Source organism: Ambystoma mexicanum, chromosome 1p, assembly GCF_040938575.1.
Source record: "Ambystoma mexicanum isolate Mex_15411 chromosome 1p, UKY_AmexF1_1, whole genome shotgun sequence".
NCBI lineage: Eukaryota > Metazoa > Chordata > Amphibia > Caudata > Ambystomatidae > Ambystoma > Ambystoma mexicanum.
In genome coordinates, this window is record NC_090921.1 from 1,052,030,688 (window position 1) to 1,052,043,483 (window position 12,796).

The window sequence follows — 12,796 nt, forward strand, 5'->3', positions numbered from 1 at the left end:
TTTCGTTTTCATGCGCTAGCCAAAGCCATGGTTTTTTTCTCTCCTAAAGATGTTTGCATGCATTAAATTGTGAAAGAATCAATTTGGAAGGTTTTACATCACTTTCATCTTTGTATCATTTCAATTCAGTTTGTTCAGTCTGGGGATCAGCAAACAGCTTAAATTAAAGGACCAGCCTGTAACCAGGAGTGCACAGTTTGACCGGACATTGGACTAAATTAGCGAATTTGCATAGTCCAATAATATGGCATGCATCGAGGTCGGCTTTGTTCTGATTGGCTTAATCTGTCGCTTCCTGGTGATGGGCTAGAGGAAGCCCATGGCATTCTGCTTGTGTTATATTAAAGAGACACTAGCTCCTTTGCTTGCCAAAACACGGAGGATTCAATAATATATCAGCCGCACTAAATGTTGTTGGTAAAACCAGGTTAATTGCAATCACGTGCGTGGTCACAGCACACCATTTCAAAAGCCTTGATATTAGGCAGCCACGACTATATATCTGGGACCATTTCCTATAGAGCCATTGTCTCACTGTTCAAGATACATGTGCCGTTGACTACATACAGCTCCTTCCTCCATTCTTTCTTGTGGAGGGTGTTTAGTCTGTGTTTCTGTACTGCTAGACATTACTGTTAAGCTTCTTTGTCCCCTCGGAAGTATTCTCCATTTAGATCAGATCCTAGGATTGGATTTAGTTAATATGCATAAAACGGATTATTCCGCTGCAACCCTTGGGGACGTAGGTGCAATTCTAAGCCAGGCAGAGTACCAACCAGTGGAAAACGAAGGAGATGGATTACAGTAGAAGATTGGAACACCTTCCCGGGCGGTCTTAATCAGGGAATTGCCGAGAGCGTTATTCAAGATGTGGACTGGAATAATCCCAACCCTGTTCTCCCGGGCCGCTGCATGTCACAAGGAGAGAAGGCATCTCTGTGATCTGGTGGTGTGCAATGGTTCTAGGCCCTAAACGGAAGCACTGCATTAGACTAGCCCCTGGTTTGAACTTTTGATTGTCACGGCGCATGGTCGACTGATCCTTCGACTGCCCCATTCAAAGGGTGAGTTCAGGCTACTCTCTTTGTGGATGTGGATTAGCCATTGAAGGTGAAAGTGGCAAGTATTTTTATTTTTTTATTTATTTAGCGACTTAGTTTGATGATCAAATCTTTCGCTCATCACCATAAAAAAAACAAAATGCATTGTACATATTATCTACACAATGTACAATTCATAATAGTAATTTTAAAAAATAATGTGTACAATAAAAGATGAAGTATTCTCATTTAGCTAAAACTCAAAGCCCAGCATTATTTCTCTGTAGATGGCCGATATGATTCCACGAGCCAGTAGCCAATATCTAGTAAGAGTATTACCTCCTGCTTCTTCAATTTAAAAAATTGGCAAATAGTATGTATGGTTTCGGATGGGGGGGGGGCATTTTTGAGGAATAGGGGCCTATTGGTGCAATATGAACAGGCCTTGCCATTCCTTGTTATTTGAGCAGACTGGTCTATAGGGGCAGACGTCATTGCAGCATGCAAGTACTTGGCAGTCGCTGTGCGCTCCTGTTTCTGCAAACATTAGGGACCCGTGGTGGAATAAGGCTTGTTGGGACACCCAAGAGTAATCTTCATGAAATTGTACAGAGCAGAAGGAGGAAAGCGTGTGGGAGCGGGCGTTCAAGCCTGCAGCTGGAGGTATCCATTACCACCAAAGACCCAAAAGCTTTTTTGGGAGCTTGTAACCTTGGCTGCTGTGGGCTCATGACCTTAAGGATCCACAGTGATCAATGCAGCAGCATGGGAATATCATTTCAGAGGGTCACAGACTGCGTGGGCCTCGGCCTTGGCTGCGCATGGACGTGTACCATGGATGGATCCAGTTGTGTCCCGCATAGTGACCGGAATATCTAAGCGATCAAAGGGCAAAAAGGGAAGAAATCCCATAGCTGGACACGATCCCACATGACCTTTTTGCCTCCAATGCTGCTTTTTGGACCACAGATCTATTGAGCGTAATTAATTTGTGTTGGCAGGAACTATGCTCCCGAGTTTGTTGTAAGGTTATGGAGGTGGTTTGGTAAAAGGGTGGGGAAAGGTATGGAGAATGTGAGCGGTGTTGGAGAATGCGCTTGTGTTGGCAAGGAGTGCAGTTTATGACCGAAGTGTGTTGGGAGTCTTGATGACAGTGAGGGGAGAGTGAGCGGGGTGTTAAAGAGTACCGGGGATGCAGAAAAACTGGACAAAGTCTCACTGGCAACAAAGACTGTTAATGAAAGTCCATACACAAATTAAGATACTCTGTGGGCATCAACAGTGCTCACAAACTTTAGCATCAAATACAATTGGGGAGGTATTTTCTAGCTTATTTTGAAATAAAGAGGATTAGACAATGGCGGCTGGTGAATTGTTTAATTCTAGGGGCTTGACTGATTCCACAAATATTTGGGACCAGCAGAGAACATGTTTAATATAATGGGTTAAAATGGTACATTTTACAGCACACTTTCTGGAAAAGCCTCACAGTTTTCCATCGGTTTTGTAGGGTAACTCGAGACCAGATCCACTAGAAACGGTGCATAGGAGCATTTCCAAATGCATTTTCATGATGCCCTTTCCACAACATATGCCAGTGTAAAAACGTGTGCATGCTGGCTGCGCCGATATATACCAGCATTTCCATATGTGAACACACTCCTGTTTGCTTTACACATGATGCCAGTAAAGATAGTGCATGGCTATGCTGGCTCACGTGCTGGCCTCCATTCCAGCTTTGCCTCTGTGAGACCGTACCTTGTTCACTGGCTTTGGACTCGTTACGTCTGGGGGAGGAAAAGTGTGAGTGGCCAATGCACCCATCCTCTGCCCTCCTGACCATCCAAGTGTTCTCTTTTTCTTCTATTGTGCCTCCTTTCCATCTTCTGTTCACCCAATGGCCGGTCTTGTGCTCTGGTTAGCTTCAGTTTCCAATGGAATAGGATTCCTGGTAATGCCTGGGCTCCGCAATAGCCGGGAGAACACTTTGGGTGTCTTGGCGTGGTCTGTGTTAATCCACTGCTCTTCCTCTGGTGGACACAGTGTTTGTTTTCTTCTTCCAGTCATGCAATGAATCCCTGAAGGGCACAGCTCCTGCGATTGTGTGCTGAGGCTGGAATGCAAACAGTAAAGTTGCTCTTGAGCAAACACAGTTCATGCAATAATGCAATGAACACCATTATTCACACATCTAAAGTTGAAGCCATATAGAAACCAGTAAATATGTAGGAGTGCTTTTCTCAGCTCAACAAAGTCTTGATGACATTTTGTTCTACTTTGAAACTCAATGTGTAACAACTCATAGCCTTCAAACAATAATCACCCCAAGGGAATTATGCAAGTTATGTGATTATTGGATATTATACAAGTTTTGTGACTATTTCAAAATGAAATGTCTCATAAATAATGTATTGAACTCTAACCGTCAAGGCCGCAGACCTAGATTTGCTGATCCAGCGTGCAATTTCTTGACCTCTTAACTGCGGCGGGCTTTGACGCCATAATGCAGGCCGCAGTGAAACTGGGTGCCGCGAGGACACATCCCGCATCCCGCATCCCACATCCTCCGCAAATAAACCTTTAAAGATCACTTTGAATAACATTCGACTTTTTAAAATGTCAATACTTAAGTACATTGTTTTTGTGATGGATGTCAATGTTTTAAAGATTTAATATTGAGATTCATGAGAAAATAAGGGTACATTATTAAACTTCCATTTGCATGTGAAAAGGTTTTTGAAGGATTTCCGTCCTATAAACTGCTCAAATCCCCTTTTCTCTCTTCTGGCGCAGGGCCTAGATCTGGGAGTTAAGCTTTTCAGTGAGCTCATTTGTTTTGCAAAAGGTTACAATGCAATACCGCCTGTTGCTTTTAAAGGGCCTCCAAGTGTATAATCTTCCAGAGTACTGGTTCTCTTGTCTCTGCTTTTGGAGAAAATTCCTTTGTTGTAAGCACCTTCTCTCCATTGTGGGACTGAAGACTGGTCAGTGCTGTAGAAACAGTAGGTTTGCCAGTAAACTAACCAGTGTTCCAAAATCCATATGGGTTTCTCCCTACTGCTATCTGATAGCCTACATGGGGAGCCGCACCTCGGGGAAGGAGTTGGAAAAGGGTGGTTTAAATGCCGATTATTCCCAGTGGAGTCCAGAAACCGCCCAAGAGGGGTCCAGTCTTCACATCAGCCGAGGAATCCCATTTTTGGCATTGCACAATGACTGCTCGGGCAGCAGCCTCGCGGTTGTATCCTCGGGCGAGAGGGTCCCTACTGAAATCACCCTAACATGGAAGCGTCTTCAGGGCCACCTGCTTATCCCTGCTATAGAACTTCCAATTCGTGGCCAGTTAGGCCCTTCTTTGCTGCTCGTTGGGCACACTGGTGTTGGCATTGATGCCTTGCAGCCTAAACTATTCCCGCCCCACTCCTGAGTGGCGTGAAGTAGTCTTACTGTGGAATTAAGTGCTATAAAAAAATACAAATTGTTTACTTTCCTTCTAAGGCTAGCCATACCATATTTACTTTATTAATACTGTTCATCCCACTCACTTGCCTTTTTGTTACCAGCAACATTCACCTCCTACACATCCTCTTCTTGGATTAGGCTACCTTCTGAGTTGACTTGGCAACACCAGAATGATTTTTCAGGCATGTAACTGCTGCACCATAAATAGGCACGGTAGGTATTTTAAGCCTACGTATCTACTAGGGCCCATCTCTATTTTATAATCTAAATACTCCAAAACTGCCTTGGAATCCCACTGCGTATATATTAGCTCAATGTGTCCTCTTCCATGTCACCTCTTTCAACAAGATGGTGCGTATATAATGGAAAAACAAACATTCATACTGATACAAACTTTTACCCTGCCTAACTCCCTCCCTGTGTCTGTAAACTCCTTTCTTACTTTCCCTCCCTCCTATTTAACCCTTGCTCATCCAATTCTTTCCAGCAGAGTAAGGACATACCGAGCATGGGCACAGTACCAAATTGCATCTAAAATTCTTTATCTCAGAAAGGAATAAGTCCTAATCCTTGGAAGGTTAAGGCCATTTCTGAAATTTCCTCTCCAGAAAATGTTGGCGAAATCCGATCGTTTGTAGGCATGGCCAGTTATTGCAGAAGATAAAATTGAGATTTCACCACCACTAGCTCACTGTTGAAAGAACTCGCCAAACAAGGTGTTAAGTATCAGCGGTCACGAGAGTGCGAGACCGCAGTCCTTAAAATCAAGCGCGACATTGCATCAGCTTGAGCATCTGGCATATTTTGATCCATCGCTGTGCACAGAGCTGATGGTGGATGCAAGCCCGGTCAGACTGGGAGCGACTCTAGCTCAACGTTGTCCGGGAGTAGAGTCCCTGAGAGCAGGAATAGCTTTTGCTAGAAATTCTGTCTTATGCGGAAAAACAATATCCGCAACCGAAGAAAGAAGGGCTAGCCATAGCATGGGCTTGTGAACACTTCAACATATTCCTGCTTTGCAAGCCATTCACAATAATCACAGACCACCAATTTCTGGTCACAATATATGGAAACCCCGGTGTAAGATGCCGCCGAGAATAGAGAGGTGGCGACTGAGCCTGCAGGAGTTTGATTTCAAGAATGTGTGCACCCCGGGGAAATAATACAATCCAGTGGATGTCATGTCGAGGCATCCACTTCCTGACACATCCTGTCAGCCATGGCTGATGAATTTGTTAATTTCGTCACTCAAGTGATGCCATCCGGGCTAATAATGCCCACTATCATTGGATGAGTGCACTTTTCACGATGACACCCCAGTGAAGGTACAGAAGTTGCTGGTGTCCAGGAAATGAGAATCCGTGTTTCCTTGATTAAGTCATGTGCGAGGCATCACGTTTGCGGACCTGTATGCATTCAAGCAAGTAAAGGAGGCGCTCTCTGTGTCCACAGAAGGACTCTTCACGAGAGACACTGTGGTCCTTCTGACAAAATTCCAACAGCAAATTGGTGACTTGATGCATGAAGGGCACTGAGGGGTCGTAGCCATGAAATGACAAAATGGAGTCCCTTTGGGGTTCCCCCGGATCGACACACTTGTTGAACGTATGATCAAAGCTTGTCACCTATGTCAAAGCATGGCATGGCCAGACAATCCAGAACCTGTACGAATGTCAGAATTGCCAAGTACTGTGTGGAATCAAGTAGCGATTGACTTCTTTGAGCCTTTCAGAGACGGAAAATACTGGTTGGTGCCATGGATGAGTACTCTCCTCGACTGCATCCAGCGTAGTATTTCTATAGATGGACAAGATCTTCTCAATGTGGGGAATTCCAGAGGTACTCAACTCTGACAATGGACCCCCATTCAACAGGCTAGAATTTGCGCAATTCATGCAGTACATCAACTGGTCAAGTAATTGCTTGAAACGTGCCTCATTTCATGATGTATATTGAGAGAGATGTGGAAGACAGTGACGAGAAGAGGCCTACAGGAGAAGGATCAAGTGGGCAGGAATCCCGAGAAGGTGAGCCGTCAGAATTGCACTCGAGACCTGTCCGGCGCATTTGAAGGCCCTTGTGCCTTATTGAAGAAAACTGAGACTGTTGGTAAGCAGCGGCACACAGGCAGGGGTTGTCCTTTTCTTCGCCCGGGGGAGATGTTGTGTCTAGAGCACGACCGGGTTAACCTGAGGACGAGTATGCCCCATGTGGCGGCTGCGTCCTGGCGAGGCAGCCAACCAGCTCCACTTGCGGCACGTATGTACACAATGTTTTTCTCGTGCACTGACAGTCCTGGTGCGTATTGAATGAAGTCTGTACACTACACCTCCTGGCTCTGTCTTTCTTTCTACTGCCACCGAGCTGTGGCCAGGGCCCACCAGTACACTATATCCACCTTACAAACTTTACAAATGATATCATTGTAATCTTTCCATCCTTTTTTAGAATTTTTTCTATGTCTTGGAATCCACATAAATCACTGATGCATATAAATTGGTCAGGTTAGGGCTGTGCTGGCACCCATGGCTGTTCCTTCTATTTGTTGATGTACTGTGCCCATACATTGGAAATCATTCTGTTTAAGGGCTATTTGTGTATGCCACAAAATGAATTGGTAACTGGGACTATATCTTCTCTGGGATATAGGCACACTTCTATTTACTTCTAAAGTAGCATCTCGAGGTATTTTAGTACATCAGGCGACTATATCAAGCCCTATGAACAGATTGTGTTCCATGTTGTATTCTGCATACTATAGTTATTTAAAATACTTGTATAGTATAGCTCAAATACTTTACTTTTTATAAAGTGTCTCTCACACACACACAGGCCTCAAAACACACAAAGAACCAAGACAAATGAACACGCACACAAAACAGTTGAAAGGGAAAACAGGGTCAGGGCTTGTCGGAGAGAGTTGCTCATAGCAGGAAAACAAATCTACTCCTTTGTCAAAAAGGTACGTCCTTAACGCTTTTTTGAAATGTGTCAAACAAGGAATGGATCTTAGGACAAGGGGAAGTTTGTTCCGTGTACGAGGGGCCCACCAATGAAATCTGGTACCTCTGTATTTCCAAAGTTTGTAATGTGGGAGGGCAGGAGGTGAGCCTTGTTAGATCACAGGACTCTCTTGACAGGTGCCTTCAGAAGCCAGGCTGATAGATATTTCGGTGCCGATATATTGAGGCATTTGTAGGTTTGTGTCATGGCTTTGTGGAGAATCCTATTTTTCACAGGGAGCCAGTGTAGGTCCTCTCTCGCTTTGGAAATGTGATGGGACTTGCCCAACCTGCGTACTGCCCGAAGAGCTCCATTCTGAGAAGTTTGTACTTTGTTGATGTTAATGATCATGCCAGCCAAGAGACTATTGCAATAGTCTAACTTGGAGTTGAATAGTTCAGAGATGATCACAGCTCGGTTCCCCTCCAAAAGGTATGGATGAATTTGCCTAAGTAGGGAGTTTGTTTCTTTGTTTATTTATATAGCGCTCCAAACCCGGAGGTATCTGGGTGCGTTATAGAGTTGCATACAAGCAGAAAACAAGAGATGCAAATGAAACATATACAAGAGATTATTTACATTACACATATTTGCAGGGTTTACATTACACATATTTACAAAGATGACGGGCTGATACATTATTTATACATCATGGGAGAGGAGCCATGTGTTGGTGCTTTTCCTAAAACTGTAGTATGATGGTTCTGATCTTAGGTCGACAGGCAGGGAGTTCCCAAGTTTGGCTGCCAGCACAGGAAAGATACTTCCACCTCCTTTCTGAAGCTTGTATCTGGGAACCTTGTGGCCATGTGAGTGTATGGTTCTAGTAAGTCGTTCTGATGTGTTTTTGGAGAATTTTGCTGCTAAGTATTTAGGGGCTGAATTGGAGAGGAATTTGTGCGTGAGGGTTAATGATTTGAAGTTGATTCTGTCCTTAACTGAAAGCCAATTAGTGCTACGTCTGACAGCTGAGATGTGCTGCATTCTGGGAATGTTTAATGCAGTTCTTAATGCATTATTTTGCAGTATTTGTAATTTGTTCACATTGTGTTTACTCAACCCTAAGTTTAAGGCGTTGCAAGTGTCTAATTTGGATAAAACAAATTAATTAATGCTCTAGCCAGAGTGGTATATCTTGCTGTCGAGAGGAATAGTTTGCAGGAGTTCTGTGGCATTGACTTGTCTCTTCAGGTTTAAGGCTGAGTCAAGATAAAAGCCATAAGGTCTTTACCTCCTTGGATACTTTAATATTGATGGCATCAATATTAAATGATTCAAACTGGTTGCCTAATTATTTATTGTTACTGTAGAGCCCATAAGAAGAAGCTCTATGTTTCCATCGTTAAGACAGAGGCCATAAGTTGCAATCCATGCTTGGATAATAAGGTACATTTTGTGGAGCAAGGTTGAGTCGGTGCCATGATTGTCTGTGATGGGAATGAGAATCTGAGTGTCATCTGCATAGTTAGTGTAGGTAACACCGAGATTGTGGAGGTCATCGAAAAGATGCTATTTGAAAATATTATACATCGAGAGAGAGAGGCACACGACCCCTGGTAAGAGAATTTCTTTTAGAGAGCGCAGTTTGAACATTAGTACAGCAAGTCTTATCCTTTATACACGTTTCAGTTGGAGGTGTAGGGGACTCTAGTTCTTTTTAGATGATGAAGTCGTCTCTGGTGCTTGAATTAGCTTCATGGATTCTGTTATTATAAGTGTCCCTTTTAGTTTGAAGGATTGCAGATTTGTATCTAGTGGAGATTTTAGAGAGTTTTTCCTTCTTCAAAGCTGTAGGGTTATCATTCTATAAGGATTCTGCACTTCTTTTTTTGTTGCGTAAGGCTTAGAGATTAGGGGTAAACCAGGAGTTTAGGTGTGCTCGAGGCTTGCCTTTGAACCTTTTTTAAGGGTGCCATTTTATCAATGACTTGTTTGTTCATATAATTGTGTAATTCTACTAGTGCTGAAGGGTCTGAACTAGTGGACGTAGGATTGGTAACAGGTTGGTATAACAGTTATATTGCGCTTGTTTCTTGTGAGTGCCGGGGTAGCCGGTGGATTCGTCAGATTAGGTTGCAAGTGGTCTTGTAAGGTGAAAGCGATAAGGTGATCGTCATTCCAGGCACACAGTTAATCGGATGGGATTTTAGTGTTGCAGTTACGGCCAGATAGCCAGTTTAGAGTTCTTCCTTTGATATGCGTTGGCCTTTTTATACAGTGTTGATGCGGTGGGTGAAGCCTAATTCAGTGATCGTATTAGCGATAGGCAGATAGGCACATGCGGATCATAAGTGTGCAGTGTGCCTGTCAGGTGAGCTGTGAATCGAAGAACACACCCAAGGTTTTACCATAGGGGACAACAGGAATTGAGCAGCCATCAATATGGAAACAGTCGTATGAGGCATCCAATTTCCTCAGCCTTGGTCCTGAGCTTAAGATCAACAGCTCTGTCTTGTCATTATTGAGTGCCAGCAGGTTTGTCATCCAGGGTTGAATTATGGCAAAGATTTTGTTCACCGTCTGGCTATCCTTGGTATAACCACCTGAAAGTTCCATCAAGACCTCGGTGTCATCCACGTAGTTCGTATAGCGGACGCCCATGCTGTCTAATAGGTCTAAGAAGCCCCTTGTGTAAAAATTAAACAGAGTACAGGAGAGACATTTTCCCTGTGGGACACCATTTGTCTGATGGACAGGGAATGCTTGGCAGCCTTTGACAGCAACCCTGGTCACACAGAAGGGCAGGAAGGACTCAATCCAGGAAACGGCACTTTTGGAAAAATACGGTTGCATTTATGTTACAAAAGGTGTTAAGTAATGATTAGAAAAACTTGAATAAAGGTTTGAGAACAGAGGAAACGCAGAAACTGTGAGGCGTCCTGGAGGATTGGTTACATTTGAATGCATCATGGGTGTTCTAGCGTTCTCATTCACTAAGAAATCTGCCTCATGTTTACAAAACCAACCTCTTTCTTATGATGTATTGACTTATTTTGCATCTCTTCAAGCAAGGTGCAAGTCACTAGTGTGATCTTCCTTCAATTTCAAATAAGTAGTCCCATCTTGCAAAAGTCTTACATTTTTTAAACTTCTCTGTCTAACATTTTCATCTCTCCCTCTTGTCTGCTTTCCTAAGAATTAAGTCATAGCTCTTAGAGCTTTCAGAAGTATGATTTCCTTTTGATAAATTGAAGAAAGTTTTTTATTTTTCCTTTTCTAATTTTAGACCTCCTCTACATTTTACTCTTGAAAAACCATAGACTCGGGAGAGTGGGCGTGTTTAGAAGAATCGAAATTGGGGGGGCTTTCTTAAACCTGTGGGACTATTGGAAGTAACGAATTCCTACTTACTGAAACAATTCTTCTAATCTCATTTTTTTCTCATGAACCAAATGGATAAAGAGTCTTGGTAATGACATATCCAAGGCCTGTATTTAGAACTTTTTCTTCATCTGTTGAACTGTGTATCGACAAATTCAGTTCCAATGCTTTCCACCTAGCGTTGTTAGTTGTTGCTCCTGCCAATTTCCACCGTTTTGGCCTCTCCCCCAAAAAGTTCTTCATGATCTTTGGCTTCCACCATGTGCCTGCCATCTTTTGGTAAAATCCTCACGTCCACACTCCAGCTCTCCCGCACATGTTAAGTAATTAGAAAACGCTCTCTGCTTCCTGCTCATGCTGCGCAAGAGCAGTCAAGCCGTCGTGGGATTCTGAGGTGGAGCAGATTCTAGGTTGGACTGCAGCTAAAGAAAATATATGTATATGTGTACTGTGTGGGAATTAATGAGTGTAGCTTCTTTGGGTGCGCGTTTGAATGAGAGAGTGTATGTTGTATGGATACACAGTTTATAAATGCTGTATGGGTGCAGGAGTGAATGTATGTTATGCCATATATAACGTGCCTGTAAACATGTGTTTCTAAATGTATATGAATGCTGAATTAATGTGTGGTCTAGTGGCTTGGCTGTGTGCCAGAGAGGGGTCCTTTCACTTGCAGGAGAGTGAGGTTGACATTTGGGCAGCCAGTCTGGTTATTTTTCTTACTGAGGCATGCCATGCTTTTACTGGTATCAAGGGAAAAGCCAGCATGGATGTTGGCTAGATTGGCCTGCATGCATTTGTGCTGCCTGTCTGGTTATGTTTGTTGGGCATCAAGGGTAAATCAAACCTGATATATTGTCACGGTATATTGCATGGCACACACCAGCTAATGGACTCTTTCCCCTACAATGAATGTCGTGCACAATAAAACACTTTTTATTTTTGATATACTATGGATTCCTTTTGAGTAGGCTTCCAACCCGTCCCACACCCAACCTCCACAAACACCCCATATCACAATGGACTAGGAACCAGGCCGGTGTCTATCAATAAGATATTTTATTAATTTATTATTAAATGAAAAAGGAGAATCAACCAAATGCACATCCACCAATGTTGTGGCAATACAAAAGGCAATAATCTCTACAAAGAATCCAGGTCAAAATATCCCATTACAGTTAATTACAATTACTAATGGCAGAACAGAAAAAAGACAATTTACCACAAAGTGATGGCACTTGCAGTTAAGCACTCCCACCTGCAACACTCACCACCCCCAAAGCTCAATTAAACTTGATTACTTTGAATGGAAGGCAGTGGCAAGGAGTAGGAATATAGGGGGGAAATCGGTTTTGGGATAAAGCACACCACCACACGATGGGAAGCCAGCAAAGAAAGGGAAACCCCGTTTTTGGAGCAACATGGAAGAATGGGGTTTTGAACATTTCTCAACTGCTAGGAGACAGAATAGAAGAAAATTCAAATTGCTTACACTTAGGGGATAGGCCACGTTTTAGAGAATATCAATCAGCACACCAGGGAAACAGAAATAAAGAAGGACAATTGGTTTTTGGGAGAAAGCAAATGCATAGGGAAAATATAGTGGCAAATGGAAATTTGTTTACAATGAGACTTAGGTCAGCTGAGGGAAGGAGTTTAGCTTCCAATATGAAAATTGGTTTTCCATCACAATGACAGAGGCACATAACAGGTAGACTTCTAGGCAAAGGGATTACTCACACTTATTAACCCAGTTGGGGTTTAAACTGACAGATGCAAATAGGAATTTGTTTGGTAATGCAAACAATACATGGACAAATTTGGTTTTTATTTACGAGAATAATTCTTTTGAGGCAATACTTTCATGTCTATAACAATTAAATAAAACCCCCAGGAACAAGATGGCTGATTTTGAATTGCAACAATCTTGAACAGTGAATTTCAATGGGGGAATTAATTGATTTACTTGA

The 12,796-nt window shown here is 43.0% G+C and overlaps 1 protein-coding gene across 2 annotated transcripts in view; it reads left to right on the plus strand.

Moving 5' to 3' along the window:
- Positions 1–12,796, plus strand: part of LOC138447928 (FH1/FH2 domain-containing protein 1-like) — a 546,688-nt gene that overhangs the window by 240,650 nt on the left and 293,242 nt on the right. The gene's annotated exons all lie outside the window — the stretch shown is intronic.